Consider the following 18,852-nt stretch of genomic DNA (forward strand, 5'->3'; position numbering starts at 1 on the left):
AAACAGGAAAAAAGATCATTTTGCGTGCAACATATGTTAATTGCAAATGAACTAAATTTCTTTATGTCTCAACGATTATACCTGTCTTCAAAATGTAATTTTGTGTTAGTTCTAAATAGTTTCTGTTTCAAAATTTATTTAATTTGTACCTCGTTTTCAATAATACTTCCGTTTAAAGTGATTTCATTTCCTGATTATCCGTGTGCAGTATTGTAGAAACGTAACAGGTAGACTTTTAAGTGCAGTATTGACGGGATTTTCTTGACTGAAACGCTTTTTAAACTACAGTCGAATATTTGTTCCTAGGTACACGATCATGTTGCACCTAGGAACATGCCTTCACTTTTAGTAAGACTTTAATTTTGTGGAGTTATTGTCGCAAATTCAGAAAAAGACTGCAGCACATAAGAAGCAGACGCCATAATTTGAAAATGAAAAAGAGATTGTATTAAACTTCTATCACAGGGCTTGCTAGAGAATAAAGTCTGAAAAGTGGACAAACTCTCTCCCCTGCTGAAGTGAAATATTCCTCTCCCCCTTTGCTCACCTAGATCGACGAGACGTAATACCGGAGCAGTCAGAACCGGATGAGGACTGAGGTGGACTCCGGGCTAGAGCTTCTTAAAATACTGCCGCCGGGGATGTTATCTCGCAGGATTCCGTAAACTGAAATTAACTGGCCTGCAGACGTGTCTTGTGCAATAACAAGGAGGTCCCTGCAGGCCAGTCCGAGATAGTGCAGTTCGTCATCTCCCATTACACACGGAACACTGATAGCGCCCTCACAGCGTCGTCTGCGTTCAGAGTACAGTACTCGTTTGTTGCTGTTAGTACGTAACTGAAGTTGTTAACATAACTTGGGTTCACAAGTTTACATAAAGCTGTAACCTGTACCGTAACAGTGCACAGGAGGGATTTGTCACTTCCGTTAATTTATAAAAATTTCGAATCTGCTAGTGCCTTTATCCAACAACTCACCGTCATTGAATTAAAAGATTAACAACGTTTTAATACACCGGGAATTTTTATTATTTGCAGAGTGCAACATTTTTCTGGAAAATTTTATAGTTTATGGCTTTACAGACACATTGAATACATGGTTCATATTTAACAGACACAAACCGACGATTGATGTTAGACAAATAATGTTGTTTTCATAATGAGTCCCCATTTGACTGGTTACAATTACCACCGGTGTCCCACACAGTCCATTAATGAGGCCTTCCATCTTACAGTGTCAAAGCAAAAATAATCTCATTAGTGATAATGCTACCACTATAATGAAGCTGAAAATATATTTAGGAACATAAGAACAACGAAATACTGAGAGTGTTATTTGATTGATTCTCAGTAAACGACTTACATTCTAACTTGCAAGAAACACAGTTCCCTTTATTCTAGGCAAGGCAAGATATAACATCTTTAACAACTGAATTCGGCGATAATGAAATGTGAATTATTAAAATGCAGTGAATGCATTTAGAAAAGAAACTGAAGTTGAAATAATTCTATAGATTTTCTCCAACTCCTCAAATTAGAAACATCTCATCTAGTTGCAAATACTTATTTTGATAGCAAATCCCCTCTACTTGTAAATACTGATTTTGGTGTCGAAAGGTGCCGAAATTTTGCTCATCCTGCATTATTCCATTCATTAATATCGTGAGGGTTGATTTCCTTTGACGATTCCGTACATATACATAAAGTATACGTTGCACAATAAAAGGGTCTGGGATAATGTTTTGGGATCACTATCGAACGGTTTCTTGTGACTTACGAGTCACACTTTCTAAATAATAGTACCATCTACATATATAACTCTAATAGCAAAAATACCTTCTCTGCCTTAAGCTTACTGCTGTATACAGAGGAACAAACTACGCGACCATATAATTATTTGATCATATCTGTCGTATATTCGTGGTACTGACACATAATAATGCTGCTTTAAAACGAAATGGACATCATTTTTGCTTGTTAATTCCTTATACTCGATAGACCGAATCTATGTCTAATTGAGTGACATTTATTAAATGTTATTGTAGACTTATATTATGTTACAAACCTCGTTATACATATACCCAGCAAGTATCCGTATATTAGTAGAAAAATATTTCATTTGTAAACCCAGTATACTGTCTAACTTGCAGTGAGTTGTCCCAAAAATATAAAAATTAATTATATACCAGAAGCTACCTCTTTAGTCGAAATGAGAATTACTCGTTCCCTTTCTACAAATGAGATTGTTTGGCGCATTGTGGCATTTTTTTATTACATTTAAAATTTATGTCTAGATTTGGGTCCCAGAGGTTCAAGTGGTTTTAATTTTTTAATAATGTATTTATGCAACAGTTTTCGACGATTTTATTATAGGTGAGAAGAATGGTTACAAGGCAACATCATTGCCAGTGACGTCACTGTTATTTTTCAAAGTTTACTCACAGATGCTAGTAACGGTTGCCTGCAACTGAAGCGAGGATAAAACATAAACTGAACTAAATTTAATGATTCGCACCAAATGGGATAAATACAGATGAAAAAATTATGAGACCGCATACAACGATGATCACGAAATTAGCTTAGAAATATCGAACCTGCTCTGGAGTGAGCTTACAGAGACAAATGAAAGTTTCTATCAGGCCCGAATTGGGATTCAGAACTCTTGATTACTGCAATACTTACTATTTCGACTTCGTTGCTGAAAGTTAAACACAAATAAAATTAGACCAAATTTAAATGTGGTCATTAATAAACTGTCACCCTGTACCTAATCCACTCAGAAATAGTTTAGCGTGTGCATGTGCATTGAGAAGGAAACCAACGAATCTAAAGGCAGACTACGCACATCTGTGAAATAAGCTCCTAAGTAACATTTAACACCGTATTGTTCCATACGTTAGTATTCTAACTTGCTTGGATCGTCCTAGTCGCGCTGTACCCCTTGTGGATGAGACATTTCCTATCAAACTTGTCCCATTCCTAGGGAGTGTCTGTCATGACGTCATCTAGTACGTGAGCATAATTTCTCCTACGATGCGCAGAAAGTTTCATTTAGTGTCAGTCAAGCTCAGTAGAAGCCATGTCAACACACACACACACACACACAGGAATACGTCTCACGCAGGTGGTTGAGCTGTGATAATGCTTTACAGTCTTGAGAGACTAACACGTCACCGACCTACACAGTAGGTTGGAGGACCGTATGAGAAGTCATTAAGTGTGATTCCCTTTTTTCATCTATCAGCTGTTTAGCTAAGAGGACTTATTTTGAAACTGAAAATGATGATGAAACTACTTTATCCACTTGTGCGGAAACCTTGGAGGTATTCTGCAAGAACTGGTGCCTCCGCCTAAATCCGCAGAGAAAAATGATACCTGCTTTTCACTTATCAAACAGATCAGAAGTCAGATCAGAGGTCATATCTTGCCTCACTGGAGTTCACCATAATACCTAGGACTTACTTTAACTTTCAGGCATCACCTCTCATATTAACTTCCTCTTCATTGGTACCTAAAGATAAGCTAATGCTCACGTATTAAGAATCACAGCCTCATTCCTATTATTGGTGTTGAGTACTGCTGTTCGGCCAGGATCAATAGTGCTCACACTGAGAAGACAGACTGTAGCTCAGTCAGGAAATGATAATAATTACGTGATGTACTCGGAATACAAATACCCTTTTGCTTTCTGTTCTTAGGAATATCCAACCTTCAGCTCTCAGAAGATGAGAAGCTCTTGAGGACTGGTACAATATTTTCTAGAATCTTCAGATACCCATTCATCGTGATATTACAAATGCAGAACGCAAAGCTCGAAATCAAGCGAGCTGTAGATGAACACAGCAAATAAAGTTTATGGCTCCTTTTTCCAGTGTCAACCAGTCGTGGAATATGCAGTGGGAGCAGTCATCAATAGTCAACAAATGTCTCGTATGTTTCCATGATGACACAAACAATCGATCTCCCAAGACATTAATGGAAGAATTGGAATTCGAACAGAACAAGGCCAAATGCTTCCATACTGGTACAAGGAGTAGTTCCTCCCAAAAGTCAATGGAGGATCACGACCCAGATTCGAACACGAAACCGCGGATGTTGTTATCTGTGGCACAAGTGGGGATGGGCTAGCCCCAAATTATGACGGACATCTGACGTTCTATTCATGTTTGTTCTACTACAACAGGTAAAATTTTCAAAAGTTATGGTTATGTTCTGTGTGTATGGGGGCCATAGCAGAACGTAAATAAAAGGCTTTTGTTTGTCTGTTATACATAGTTATACTTTATTTCTGAAAAAGCACGCAATATCGACGTAAAGTAATCTCCAGCCAAGTGTCTGCAGAATTTTAAAAAAATAATTTTTTTTGACAATGACGTGTATCAGGCGGCCAGTTGTGATTATAAACTCATTAGAACTCATAATTTAAAATACATCGAAAGCCACGATAGCCACACCCAGCTTAATTTCTCATTGTAATTGGATATTTATTCACTCTTTCCGTAATGGCTTCAGCGCCTCAGTTCATGATGGATGGAATCTGTTCTACATAATGAAATCCAAGTAAGTAACAGTTTTTATTTTCAAATTAGAAATTATAGTCACTTTATATTCACAACTGAGAGCCAAATATTATTTATCATTATGAAAAAATATTTCTGTAACTCTTCTGCAGAAGATATTCTTACCAGCTTCGAAACGAGGATCAAATTAAAAAATAAGTAAATGCTCGCAACATGCTAGCTGCATACTTTATTAATTGCCGACTCACAGTTACGGGAAAGAACCTTGTTCAAGATTGTGAAAGTGATTGTAATAGTTTGTGTATTAACTACGCGCATACGTGTTGCAGTTGTGCTTGTTGGATCTGATAATCACTGCAAAGCGAAAAGCGGATTTTGGTCAACTGATATGTGGCTAGCACAAGGATTTCTACAATTTGTTCCCATACAGCAATAGAGTTTCCTGTTGCCTCTGAAGTAGCGTCATTCTACTCGTATATAAATTCAGTTTCAGATTGTTCTGTGTCAATGAGCTTGTCATTTAATTCACTGCCAGACGCTACAATCCGTTCCAAATTACGCTCACGACTTTCTCTAACCCCAGTACTCTGAGAACTGTCTTCCACGATTTCCATATCAAGTTCACGATTGACACTTCTTGATAGAGTTGCTTCATCCCTATCCACTGTACTCATCTTGTATAAACTACGTGCCTGAGCACGCTTTAAGACTGACATAACCAAAAACTGATGTAAAGCAATCGCTTCCCCTCAGTTACCAAATTCGTAATCCAGACACTCCACGAAATACAACGAGATTATTACAAAAATTACAAAGACCCTCAAATATTTACCCAAAATTGCAACGTCGAAACACAGGACGACAACGGACGTTATTCACCAACCTTTGCTGTAATATAAATAGAAATTACCACAGTGAAAACAACATACAATTACTTTAAATTCTTGAATTACCTTCGTCATTGTGATGTTCGCCTATACATTTCCGGTTAAAATGCTGTCAATAGGCAAGTCATTCAAATATCAAGATCAGTTAATCTAAAAGAGTTTACTTCGTATATTACAGAGTTTTATGCTTCGAAAATCCTGGCTAAGGGTCGACACACTCCTGTGTGAGGCCTCGGCTGAGTTGTTTGCATACCCCAAAGGTGCAATAGAAATTCAGTTTCAGATTGTTCTGTGTCAATGAGCTTCTTACGTAATTCACTGCCAGACGCTACAATCCGTTCCAACTTACGCTCACGACTTTCTCTAACCTACGGTGAAGGAAAGCTCCTCATATTCTGTGGCAACTCGTCATTGGGGAAAAAATTTAAATTACAGAGATACTTATGTTATATAATGTCCATACCATAACCTCTTGTAGACCGGCTCTTTATACTGCCGGACACCCTTGAAACAGCCTCTCAGTTGGTACACAGTTACGAATGGGAATAAAAGTGATGTAAATATAGTTATGTAAACATCCTACAGTTTTTACTGAGACAGTGTATTACAGTTTTGATCCCACTGCACGTTTAGTGTGATAACGGCAACCACAATAACGATCCACAGAGAGAAAATAATGCATCAAATACAGTGATAGAAATGGAAATAGTCTTATACACATACCAAAACTTGTGGATATGTTCATCATGTAACGGATATGTTTCATTAAACTTTCGTAAGATTCAGAACTGGAATCTGTATCAGTACCAGAATGATGTGCGATCGTGTACAGGTATAAATACAATCTTGTGTTAGATGTGGCATAGAGTGAAACTGCATTCAAATGCTATCTTGGGGAATTTCCTGCAATCCATGAAACACATGCTTTGTCGATTAATGAATGGAGGCTACTATAAAATCATACGTCCCGCTACTGCATCCTAGGTATGTTTTTTGAGTGACAAATCAAGAGACTGAATACGTAAGTCAACGATCCGTACATTCATCAAGGCGTTATTGATGTGAACTCAGTGAGTGGGTGTTGCATTATCAAGTTGGAATATACCATTTGGTAACCTACGTTTATTGGGTATGGTGAAAATTCAACCTCCAGTTGTGAATGGGCCTGTTCATCTTTCTTCTGTCCATGATAAGAAAACCTGGAGAGGAATTCCACTTTGTTCAGTTGTTCAACACACCGTTTTACAGTTTTGGTTTCACTCAGAGGGGTTTCAGCACTTTTTGTGCTATCATAAGGGGCTTTTTTGTTGATTTTCTTTCTCACATGAAGCTATCAGTTGTGCATGCTGGTAGCTTTAAATGTACTACACAGTCTACAGCTTGTCGTGGATTTTGGTACTGTAGTGCTACTTCCCTTATTTGTGTCTAGTTAGTTTTAAATGTACTACACAGTCTACAGCTTGTCGTGGATTTTGGTACTGTAGTGCTACTTCCCTTATTTGTGTCTAGTTCGCAAATAATTATATTTTTTACAACATATCTCCGTTTACATATGTACAAGGTATTGCCTATGCTGTCTGGACACAAGTTACTTAGTAACTGATCTCTGGCTAAAGGCATAATTTAAATATTTATTGATGTAACACTCTCAGTAGGTTCGAGAAACAACTGTTTTATTGAGCAGCTAATTGTTGCTGCTGCGGGAATGGAAGGATTCGCAAGTGATTTGTCGTTCCCACGAGACGCCGAGTGTTTAACATTTTTCGGGTCGGCCTCGCCCATGTCCCCCTCGATCTCCCCTCCAAAAATACAGGGATAAACACAATGAATTAATGATTAACAGCAAATTTCGATAAAAAAAGTACTCACCGTTTTTGACATAAGAAAAATGACGCGTATCACATGAAGTATTCAAAACAAAAATGACAAACAATAAAATAATATAACCATAACTACTGTGGTAATGGCATGTGAAATGAAAGCTTATCTCTGTAAGTCGTTGTACCTCTTTAGACAATGGAAGTCGGACGCATCTTTTTGAAATATTTAATTTGAATTAGTATGTACTACCATGTTGTATACATGGAAGAAGCCTGGAGATACTGACAGGTTTCAGATGGATTATATAACGGTAAGACCGAGATTTAGGAACCAGGTTTTAAATTGTAAGACATTTCCAGGGTAGATGTGGACTCTGACCACAATCTATTGGTTATTAACTGCAGATTAAAACTGAAGAAACTGCAAAAAGGTGGTAATTTAAGGAGATGGGACCTGGATAAACTGAAAGAACCAGAGGTTGTACAGAGTTTCAGGGAGAGCATAAGGGAACAATTGACAGGAATGGGGGAAAGAAATACAGTAGAAGAAGAATGGGTAGCTTTGAGGAATGAAATAGTGAAGGCAGCAGAGGATATAGTTGGTAAAAAAGACGAGGGCTAGAAGAAATCCTTGGGTAACAGAAGAAATATTAAATTTAATTGATGAAAGGAGAAAATATAAAAATGCAGTAAATGAAGCAGACATAAAGGAATACAAGCGTCTCAAAAATGAGATCGACAGGAAGTGAAAATGGCTAAGCAGGGATGACTAGAGGACTAATGTAAGGATGTAGAGGCTTATCTCACTAGGGGTAAGATACTGCCTACAGGAAAATTAAAGAGACATTTGGAGAAAAGAGAACCACATGTATGAATATCAATAGCTGAGATGGAAACCCAGTTATAAGCAAAGAAGGGAAAGCAGAAAAGTGGAGGGAGTATGTAGAGGGTCTATACAAGGGCAATGTACTTGAGGACAATATTATGGAAATGGAAGAGGATGTAGATGAAGATGAAATGGGAGATACGCTACTACGTGAAGAGTTTGACAGAGGACTGAAAGACCTGAGTCGAAACAAGGCCCCAGGAGTAGACAACATTCCATTAGAACTACTGACAGTCTTGGGAGAGCCATTCCTGACAAAATTCTACCATTTGGTGAGCAAGGTGTATGAGACAGGCGAAATACCCTCAGACTTCAAGAAGAATATAATAATACCAGTCCCAAAGAAAGCAGGTGCTGACAGATGTGAAAATTACCGAACTATCAGTTTAATAAGTCACGCATGCAAAATACTAACGCGAATTCTTTACAGACGAATGGGAAAACTTGTAGAAGCCGACCTCGGGGATGATCAGTTTTGATTCCGTAGAAGTATTGGAACACGTCAGGCAATACTGACACTGCGACTTATCTTAGAAGCTAGATTAAGGAAAGGCTAACCTACGTTTCCAGCATTTGTAGACTTAGAGAAAGCTTTTGACAATGTTGACTGGAATACACTCTTTCAAATTCTGAAGGTGGCAGGGGTAAAATACAGGGAGCGAAAGGCTATTTACAATTTGTACAGAAACCAGATGGCAATTATAAGAGTCGAGGGACATGAAAGGGAAGCATTGGTTGGGAAGGGAGTGAGACAGGGTTGTAGCCTCTCCCCAATGTTATTCAATCTGTATATTGAGCAAGCAGTAAAGGAAACAAAAGAAAAATTCGGAGTAGGTATTAAAATCCATGGAGAAGAAATGAAAAGTTTGAGGTTCGCCGATAACCTTGTAATTCTGTCAGAGACAGCAAAGGCTTTGGAAGAGCAGTTGAAAGGAATGGACAGTGTCATGAAAGGAGGGTGTAAGATGAACATCAACAAAAGCAAAACGAGGACAATGGAATGTAGTAGAATTAAGTCGGGTGATGCTGAGGGAATTAGATAAGGAAATGAGACACTTAAAGTAGTAAAGGAGTTTTGCTATTTGGGGAGTAAAATAACTGATGATGGTCGAAGTAGAGAGGATGTCAAAAGTAGACTGGCAATGGCAAGGAAAGCGTTTCTGAAGAAGAGAAATTTGTTAACATCGAATGTAGATTTAAGTGTCAGGAAGTCGTTTCTGAAAGTATTTGTATGGAGCGTAGCTATGTGTGGAAACATGGACGATAACTAGTTTGGACAGGAAGAGAATAGAAGATTAAGAAATGTGGTGCTACAGAAGAATGCTGAAGATTAGATGGGTAGATCATATAACTAATGAGGAGGTATTGAATAGGATTGGGGAGAAGAGAAGTTTGTGGCACAACTTGACTAGAAGAAGGGATCGATTGGTAGGACATGTTCTGAGACATCAAGGGATCACCAATTTAGTATTGGAAGGCAGCGTGGAGGGTCAAAATCGTGGAGGGAGACCAAGAGATGAATACACTAAACAGATTCAGAAGGATGTTGGTTGCGGTAGGTACTGGGAGATGAAGAAGCTTACACAGGATAGAATAGCATGGAGAGCTGCATCAAACCAATCTCAGGACTGAAGACCACAACAACAACATCATGTACTACCATCTCCTAAAGTATTTACTGTTCCTTCTGAAACAGCTTTATGTTAACTGGTAAATATTACACGTAATTAATGAATATAAAAGAGTAGAGCCCGTGCGGGATACGGTGTCCAAAGCGCCGTGACCAGTTTGCAACCAAAGAGCTGGGCGTGTCTACTCGTTTTTTCGGAGCGGGAGACGTAAAAGTGCGTGCCCCATTCGGCCAAACGGGGATCATAGAATCTAAGCGTATGCCCTGAAATCTTTCTCAGCCGATTTTACGCAAGCTAGTCGGTGAAACAGTTTCTTTTTTCCGTTACTTACGGATTTATGTGTAAGCTTCATAATGATGTGCCCATAATTTCTCTAATGGTCATAGTTTTTAAGATATCTGCATGGAAGTAGGACACTGGGCGGAATTGGAAAAAGTTTACAATGATAAACAGTGATCGCTCTGATTTTGCGTTTGGTGCATATTACATAACATGCTGCTGCGTATGATATGTAGCTAACATATCGAATGTGTCTTCATTTTTGTCACCAGTCTGGGGAAAACGAGCACATTCTTTTGCGATTGAGAGTGGCAGCGATAAAGCCAGAGTGGAATATCCAAAACATTCCTCATATTCCATAAATGGTCTGAGATGCCGAAATGAGATTTTGGCAAATGATGACACGCAAAGAGGAGAATGTTTTGTTATGGTGTTCTAATACAACACTTCATTATCTGCCGTATTATTCCACTAACTAAAGACGTTATCTCTGAAATAATGTAATTTTTAAGGGTTATCGATAGTTGGTGAAATGAGAAATGAAATGGGTTTTGTAAGAACGCATGTGAAATTTATTCAGCCTTTCACTAAACATAAAGTGGAATTTTTTTCCTCGGAACAACACAACCTGTAACATTTATGCAAATTTTACAGTAATTCGAGATATGTACGTATTTGTCTCCATTTATACACGAAAAATATTTTACGAAGATCTGACTCAGCATTGATTGCTAGTCTGTACTATAACACACGCTTTTAGCATACGGCACCAAACTGAAGATTTTGTTTCTTGTGTTTGTGGTAGTATCTATTTTTCTAATTTGAGTGTAGCTTCATGCACCCAAAATTCAACTTCTACTGAATTCTGCTGAACTAATCTGCCTTTTCTTTGTCTGACAAACTTTACACATGTATCAAACGATGTCATAACAATAATGTCCACCGGTCTAGGTGTTTAGGAAATATTGGAAGTGAGGTTGAAATTCATGGCTCACGAGGTGTGACGTGGATAGACAGTATAATTAGAATAGGGAAAAAGCAATAAAAGAAATTAGACAGTGGAAGACTGTGGGATACTAATGCAGTTTTTTTTTCTTTTCAGCCTTTTTCTTTTTACCATGGCGTAGGATAAGATTCTTGTATGCATGTTTTTCCACTAACATGTGTGATATTTCAGACCACCTATCTTCTTGTATTTACACATGATGTAACATAATAATATGCTTAGTTTAACTTAAGAAATTTTCAGGTTGAATTTTCCTCTTACAGTTATGTCACTTATTGCGTTTCTTCATAATGCATATTCTCTGGATAAATTGTTACTGTAGGAAGTGGCACCCTTACTATAACAATTATGTTAAGTCAGTACTGTAATGAGCTCTCATAAGTGATAAAAGATATATACGGAGGAAGCAAAGAGATAAAGGTCAGAAAGGAAGTAGTACAACATATACATGAGCAAAAAATGGTAACAAAGATCAATTAGAGATGAAATGACTAGGTAGGATAAAAATCAGATAAATACGATTAGCTAAGGCATGTAAGAGAAATGGTTAGCTAGGACAAAGATGGCGAACGGTTGGGTAAGGCAATGGAACTAAATACTATGAAATTGTAAGAATGTATAAATTATATGACAGAAAGAAGCAGTGAGGTAAAATAAACAGTTTTATTTCTTGGAAGTTGGACGAAATTGTGGATAAAATGATAAAGAGGTGCACAAACCAAAGGACGAAGTATAACTAGATAGCATCCTAATTACTGATCATGTTAATTATAATAATGGACTGAAGTTTGACTGAATGCTTATTCTATGATTTGAACCTTGCTTACTCCCAAACCCACGTTTTTCCTAATTATGCAGGATGATTTTTTCCACCGTGTACAAACTCTAGGGATTGATCGATGAAGGGCTACAGAACAAAAAGTTCTAATGAACGTATGTCCGGAAATGCATGGTTTCAATGCTAGAAGCCATTTATTCACTCACACTTTCTTAGAGACTGCGGTCTCATATACGCTGTACCATGCAACCATAGTTACAATAGGCAGAGTTCCCTCCTAGATGTTGGTACTGCTGCACATACGTCATGCCCTTGCGCCCTCTCCTACCGTTGTAATTTGTAATGTTGAGCGCGATTCACTCCTCTTGCTGACTCACCTTATAGTGGATGTGATACAGTGTTGTGGACAATGGTTCGATATTAGAATCGAGAGCTTGCCGACATGTTTACTTACGGAAAGGTAAATGGCAATGGGCAGCGGGCAGGATGGTCGTATCAGGAGACCTATGCTCGCCGCAGCAGCCACACCATTCAATGTTTGCAACAGTGTTTCGTCATTTGTATGAGACAGGGTAGTTTCAAGAAGCAGGATATCATGAAGGACGTACCCGAAATATTCGGACACCAGACTTGGAGGAGAATAAGCGCCATGTCAGAACCAAGCAGTTTGCCCACCAGTAGTAGGCATGTCAGAGGACTATGTGGAACATTCTCAATGGCAATTGTTACTACCCTTACCACTTACAGCGTGTGCAGGGCTTACCAGGGACGGACATTCCACAACGGGAGAAGTTTTGTCCCTGGTTTCTTCACCAGGCAACCACAATTTCGGGATTTGTGTCATCCATCCCATTCATAGATCAGGCCAATTTCACGCTGAGTGATATCTTCAGCCTTCATAACAGTCATCTGTGGGATAGTGTGCAGAACCCTCATGGTACGGTGACAGCGAATCATCAGCATCGATGCAGCCGCAATGTGTTGGCCTGGATAGCTGGCGACCATATTTTGGGACCAGTCTTCCTTCCACGTGGTCTAACAGTCTGGAATTATCGGTGTTTCTTGCGGGTGACCTTGCTTCTCCTGCTGACAGAAGAACCATTGATGATTCGAAGGGTTAATCAAGTCTTCCCTGGTCGATAGATCAGACGAGGGGGTCCAGGTGCATGACCTGCTCGTTCACTGGATCTCAAGGCGTGCGATTTCTGGTTATGTGGTCTTCTCAAAAGTATCGTGTATCCAGAGCCCACTCCAGATGTGGACACATTGGAGCAGCGTACTCATGCTGCCTTTGACACTGTTCGAATGTAGCCTGGCCGATGTGAACGTGTGAAACACAACATGCTACGGCGCGTACACGCATGCATTGAGGTACATGGAAACTATTTTCAACATATACTGTAACTGGGACTGCATGATACAGCGCGTATTAGACCGCAGTCTCTGCAACAATGTATGACTGAATAAATGGTCTCTGGCATGGAAGCCGTGCATTTCCGGACAAAAGTTCATTAGACCATTTTTTCTTTATCCTTTCATCGATCAGTTCCTAGAGTTTGTATACGATCGAAAAAAACACCCTGTGTATGTGTAGTCTCCTTATCTGTGTGTGTGGCCACTATTCCCATGAATTTGTTCCTTGTGTTTGATCACAATCCTTATGCGTCTCATTCTACATTACTCCCCCTACTTTTGTGTATTTTATTGATGAACATTCATAAATATTTATTTCAATGGATTAAAATTTTCTGTAGTTTATTCTGCATGCATATAATTATTGTTTCTTATCATGCCTATTACTGTACACTGTTTCATATGATTTACTTCTCTGACGCCTCTGTAATTCATTACTGTAAAAACATGATTCCAATTTCTTCTTGCTTTTTTTATGGAGATAGAAATCTGTTGTTACCATTACACTACATGTGCACTCCGTATGTATAACTATATAAAATCTTACTACCTCTGTCTTCATATGGGTAATTATTTACTGTAAGTGTAACAAATTGTAACTGTTTGACCATTCACTCCAAATTTGTGAGTCATACCAGGGTAGAAGAAGTATGTCTAGTGATTACATATTCTCTGCCAAATGTTGGCATACTTCACCGATACAAGCTGTAGTTGAGTTTTAGAAGAAAATCTTGGACACTACAAGATGCCTTTGGAGCTATCAATGGATCTACAGTCTTCTGCTCGCAGATACTACTACTTATTTTACTGTTTGTCCGTGTATCAGGTTAGAAGCTGAAAACTGTGCTTGGTCTCACTGAGTCTGCTTCTGCATAGCTCCCCAAAATAGCGTCGTGACTGAAACCCATTAGAGAAAGTTTGATCGTTTGTAACAAGGACACTCTTACACCTACTTACAAGTTACTACTCTCATATGAAATTTATAATTTTATATTTGATGGCCAGTCTTGGTAAATCTAAGGTGCTTAGATGTGTCTTATGCAAATACGAGAATACATTACAATTCTGCATAATATACGGTAATGACAACTTAAATGCGCTGTAACCGCTCATAAAAAGTAAAATTATAATTAGCGACGACAGCTGTTGAAGTTTTTCTCAAGTATACCACCATCTGATATCTGTAAAAATCAGTATGGTTATGGGATCGGGAGGACGACGGTTCAATCCCGTCTCCGGCCATCCTGATTTAGGTTTTCCGTGATTTCCCTAAATCGCTTCAGGCAAATGCCGGGATGGTTCCTTTGAAAGGGCACGGCCGATTTCCTTCCCCATCCTTCCCAAACACGAGCTTGCGCTCCGTCTCTAATGACCTCGTTGTCGACGGGACGTTAAACACTAATATCCTCCTCCTCCTCCTTATGGGATCTTTGTAAATGTATGTTGGAACCAGATGTTTCTATTTGATTATTACAAGCATCTCGGTGTACTGAACATTTACGTGTTTTGTGACAAGTTAGTTATTATCTTTTTTAATGAACATATTTTTAAGTCTTTTTCACTTATACCACATGCAATCCTTCATTCCATTCACGTGTATTCTGATCTCTTTCAACACAACATTCAACCTTACAATGAAGCTTCCTGTAAGTAAAAGCAATATTAAAAACTAACTCGTTACTCTCAGAACTGTAGTGAAAACCGATCTCTGTTGTTCAAAATACACTGATAAAATCTGAGCTAAAATTTTTTAAAATTACATGCTAAATAACCTTGAAGATAAAGTACCGAAATGATTAAACTGGGTAATAGGTATGGGTAGATGGTAATGTAAAATGAGCGTACCACCATCATCTTGCCGATTGAGCTGTACTGTTTCCAGCGCCGATAACCATGTGAACACCTACTGGAAGAACGGGACTGAACAACTTTGAATATAAGCCAAAAATACCATTAAAATGACTGAAGTAATTTACCAAAAAGAAAATAGCAGAAATTTGTTACAAAATAGTTTAAGTTTATGAGTTTCTGTTGTTTAGAAAAGATGGGAAAACTGACTTAGTAGATAAATAAAATTTCTAATAAAGAGTAAAATTATGGAAGTGCTTTCAGCCGAGGGAATAAGATTTCGAAACTATAGATTAGGCACGTAACAAAATGGAATTTTACGATCAGTGTGTATCACGAGTATTGAATTACAAGTGTTTCATTTAGTTTTGATGCGAGAATCATCCAAAGACTGATCGAGATCAGAGAAAGACGGTCGTATATATGTATGATATTACTGGTATAGACAGAAACAGAAATAGACGCTGTAACCTGCTGAAGTAGGAACGCTAATGAAAAGTGGCATCTCCGCTGTTCAGGTAAAGGTAAAAACGTATTTTACACGTATCCTTTTATTTATCAGTGATTCAAATTAAGATGGTAAACTATCAGGCGATTTATGTACTCCTGTGTAAAACATTTCTTCCCTGTTCCTCCGTGACGATAAGAAAATAAATTATCTAAGCGCATAGACAGTACAGAAGAATTGTGTGGTGCTCAACAAAGCACAGAACGTCACGTAGTGTACCGAGTTGCTAAAAACCGCACGTACCGTTGCACTTGCAGTAAAGAAACAGCCATAAGATACGCGTGAGGTAATAGATAAGCTGAGGATGGCGTATATATAACCAGTATGTGGCTTCCCATCTGTCACATAGTTGTACCTCCTCCGAAACATTCGCTCCGAGTGTTCTACAGTAAGTAAGCTATTTTACTGTACTGTTTTCTGAGGAACTGAAGTTTGTATCGTTCTCAACAAAGGGTTCCTTAAGCTAAATGTTAATGTCGATCAAGTGTTCGACAAAGTTTGCAGAACGGAGCTGGTAGGCTAAGTATCAAGTATCAGTCATTTCTTGTCAAGATCACACTAGCGGACGTCAAGCTGTTAGAGTCGAAGTCGTGAGTCATATTTGGACAGCTCAGTAGTTAGAGCACCTCCCAACGATAAGCGAAAGCCCCGGTTCATATCTCGTTGCGGCACACAGTTCTAGTGTGGCAAGATGTTTCAGGTCAGTACACACTCCATTTCTAAGTGAAAATTCAATTTGGATTTCACGAAGTTTTAGTGTGGCAATATGTTTCAAATCCGCGCACACACCTGTTCAAAGCGAAAATTCAATTTCGATTTCTTTTGTATCTTGTAAAACTTAGCCCAGCTTTACCTTCTTTTCCCAGAAAGCATCTGAGGCTTAGAGGCTCTCACCTTACTCTAATGCGTTCGATCTTAGAATCTCTTTAGTCATAGACGATATTCCTACATTCTGTTCTGCAAATCCTCCTTCAGCTTCTTCAGCCAGTTAATTTGGTTCTTGCAGCTTTACGCGTACTCCAGGGTTCCCTTAACCGTTCTCTATGGTAACATTTTTTTGACATGGGGTCTATGTCTCCTCTTATTAAAGAATATAGACAACTTTTTCAGTTTACTAATTTCATCTCTTATTTGGTCCTTATTTGCATTTTTATCCGTCACTTTTAGACCCAAAGTTATTGAATTTTTCCCCCCTTTAGTTCTAAATATCTAGCCGATAAATGGGAAACATTCAATATACTGCACACAATCTAATTTTATGACTGACTTTTAGTGCCAGAATTTTACTTTAACTGAGATGGATCTTTCTGATACAGTTTCAGCAGAATACCTGACCTCCTTCGTTGTTTCCAGTAACGCAATACGGTGTAGTCTGCTGGAGCAGTAACTTAATCAATCACCACTTGGTCAGGAATACTTGTGTCTGATTTCTTTGATCTGTATCATTATTTCTGTCTTGTAATAAGGTATTTTGATTCCCATATTTTCAAGGAACTCTTGAAGCATCTCAGTCTTATCTTTGCTGTTTCTATATCATTTATTAGTTTTGACACACAACACGCTAATGCCATGTAGTCACTTATTTTAAAATTTCGTGCTCTTACCATATCTGTTCTGTAGTCTCTGTTACCTTCTTTGTCCATTCCCTGATAAAATATTTAAGGGTAATATCAAACAAGAGTGATGATGTCTGTATACAAACACCTACGTGTTCCAGCTACCAATGATTTCCCTTGTGATATACAAGCAGTTGTAGTTTCTTTGATTAAACACTTCATTTTAACATCCATCCAAACTCGTCTAACATGATCATCAAGTTTTACCTACCAGCTGCGTCGTATGTCTTCTTATTATAATTAACGTTTTATGGTAAACGATAAAAGTCTCCTTTTGTTGGAATTATTATTCCTGTGAGACGTTTCGACATGTGAGTTTCATAATTACACTTAATTAGGCTACACGAAAATGGTACAGCTTAGCTCTACGTTATTTCCTCTAAGTTTCGCTGTGCTTATCTGTCTTTGACTTGCCCTTGTCGATACTGTCTTTCGCCATTGTTATAGTATGTTTCCTTCCGCGGTCACTGTTTCTATCGTGTCTCGCAATTTTAAAACAAACGTGTTTTTCACTAAACTGGTAATCGCCGGGCCTTAACAGAGAGGCTGTGGAACATTTGTGCTGGTTTGAAAAATTACAACAAAATACCGAAAGCGACCTTTTTATCCGTGTTCAGAAGTGCTGCATAAATTAGCCAGTGAAATTTGGTTTACTACTGTGAAATGGCGTTGTTTCGGTGAACGATTGTAGAAGTTATCTGATGCTACCACCTGTCACCTATGTATTTCATTTTAGTTTCACTTCTGCTAGTCACGCAGTTTAGTTCGATCTTCCTTGAATGAATTACGTGCTATTCGTTGTGATTTACAATACTTCAGTTGAACAAGACATTGCATAAACAATTAAAAAAAACACCTTGCCGTATACCAGTTCATCAGTGACTGCTAGTTCAAACTCCTGTACAGTGCAGAGGGGCTAGTTAGAAAGGAAAAATTTTAATCAACTTTTGAGTATAGGCCTACTTCTCAGAACAGACGTTTCATTCCTGTCGACAGATTGTTGGCCAGTTTTATAACAATGTATTTCAATCCATTTTGCACAAAATTAGATTTATTAGTGGAAAATTAAGATCCCAGTTTCCTTTGTAGTTGTGAATGTTTACACTTTGAAGTTACAATGAAATGAGAAAGCGGGTTTTTCTCGGTGACTCTCGATGTTGAGGTTTTCTCGGATTATCATCCGAGTCAATGCGTAGTATTGCGGCAACGTTTCGACGAGTTTCCTACTTGTTGGTTTTATGTGTCACTTCGTCGGAAGATGACGAATAGGAATATCGTCGAAACGTTGCCCCAATACAACGAATTTTTGATGGTAAAATTTATCACTGAATAAATGTGCTATGGCGCTGTGATTAATACTCCAAATTGCATGTGCACATGCAAGATATTCGTGTGAGTTTCTGACAACATTCTTCCCCTGTGCCTACAGTTTTCTATAGCATCCCAGGCAATATGTGTCCAACCCTTCTACCGTAAGTAGTTTTCAGTCTTTTTTCGTCGAATCATTACAGAACTTTTCTGTTTCTTACTCGATCAGTTCGTCTGTCCAGTGGAAAACTAGCACACTATTCAGAATGAGAATTTTCATTCTGCAGCGGAGTGTGCGCTGACATGAAACTTCCTGGCAGATTACAACTGTGTGCTGGATCGAGACTCGAAC

The sequence above is a fragment of the Schistocerca americana genome, chromosome 6 (assembly GCF_021461395.2).
Source record: "Schistocerca americana isolate TAMUIC-IGC-003095 chromosome 6, iqSchAmer2.1, whole genome shotgun sequence".
NCBI classification, from domain to species: domain Eukaryota; kingdom Metazoa; phylum Arthropoda; class Insecta; order Orthoptera; family Acrididae; genus Schistocerca; species Schistocerca americana.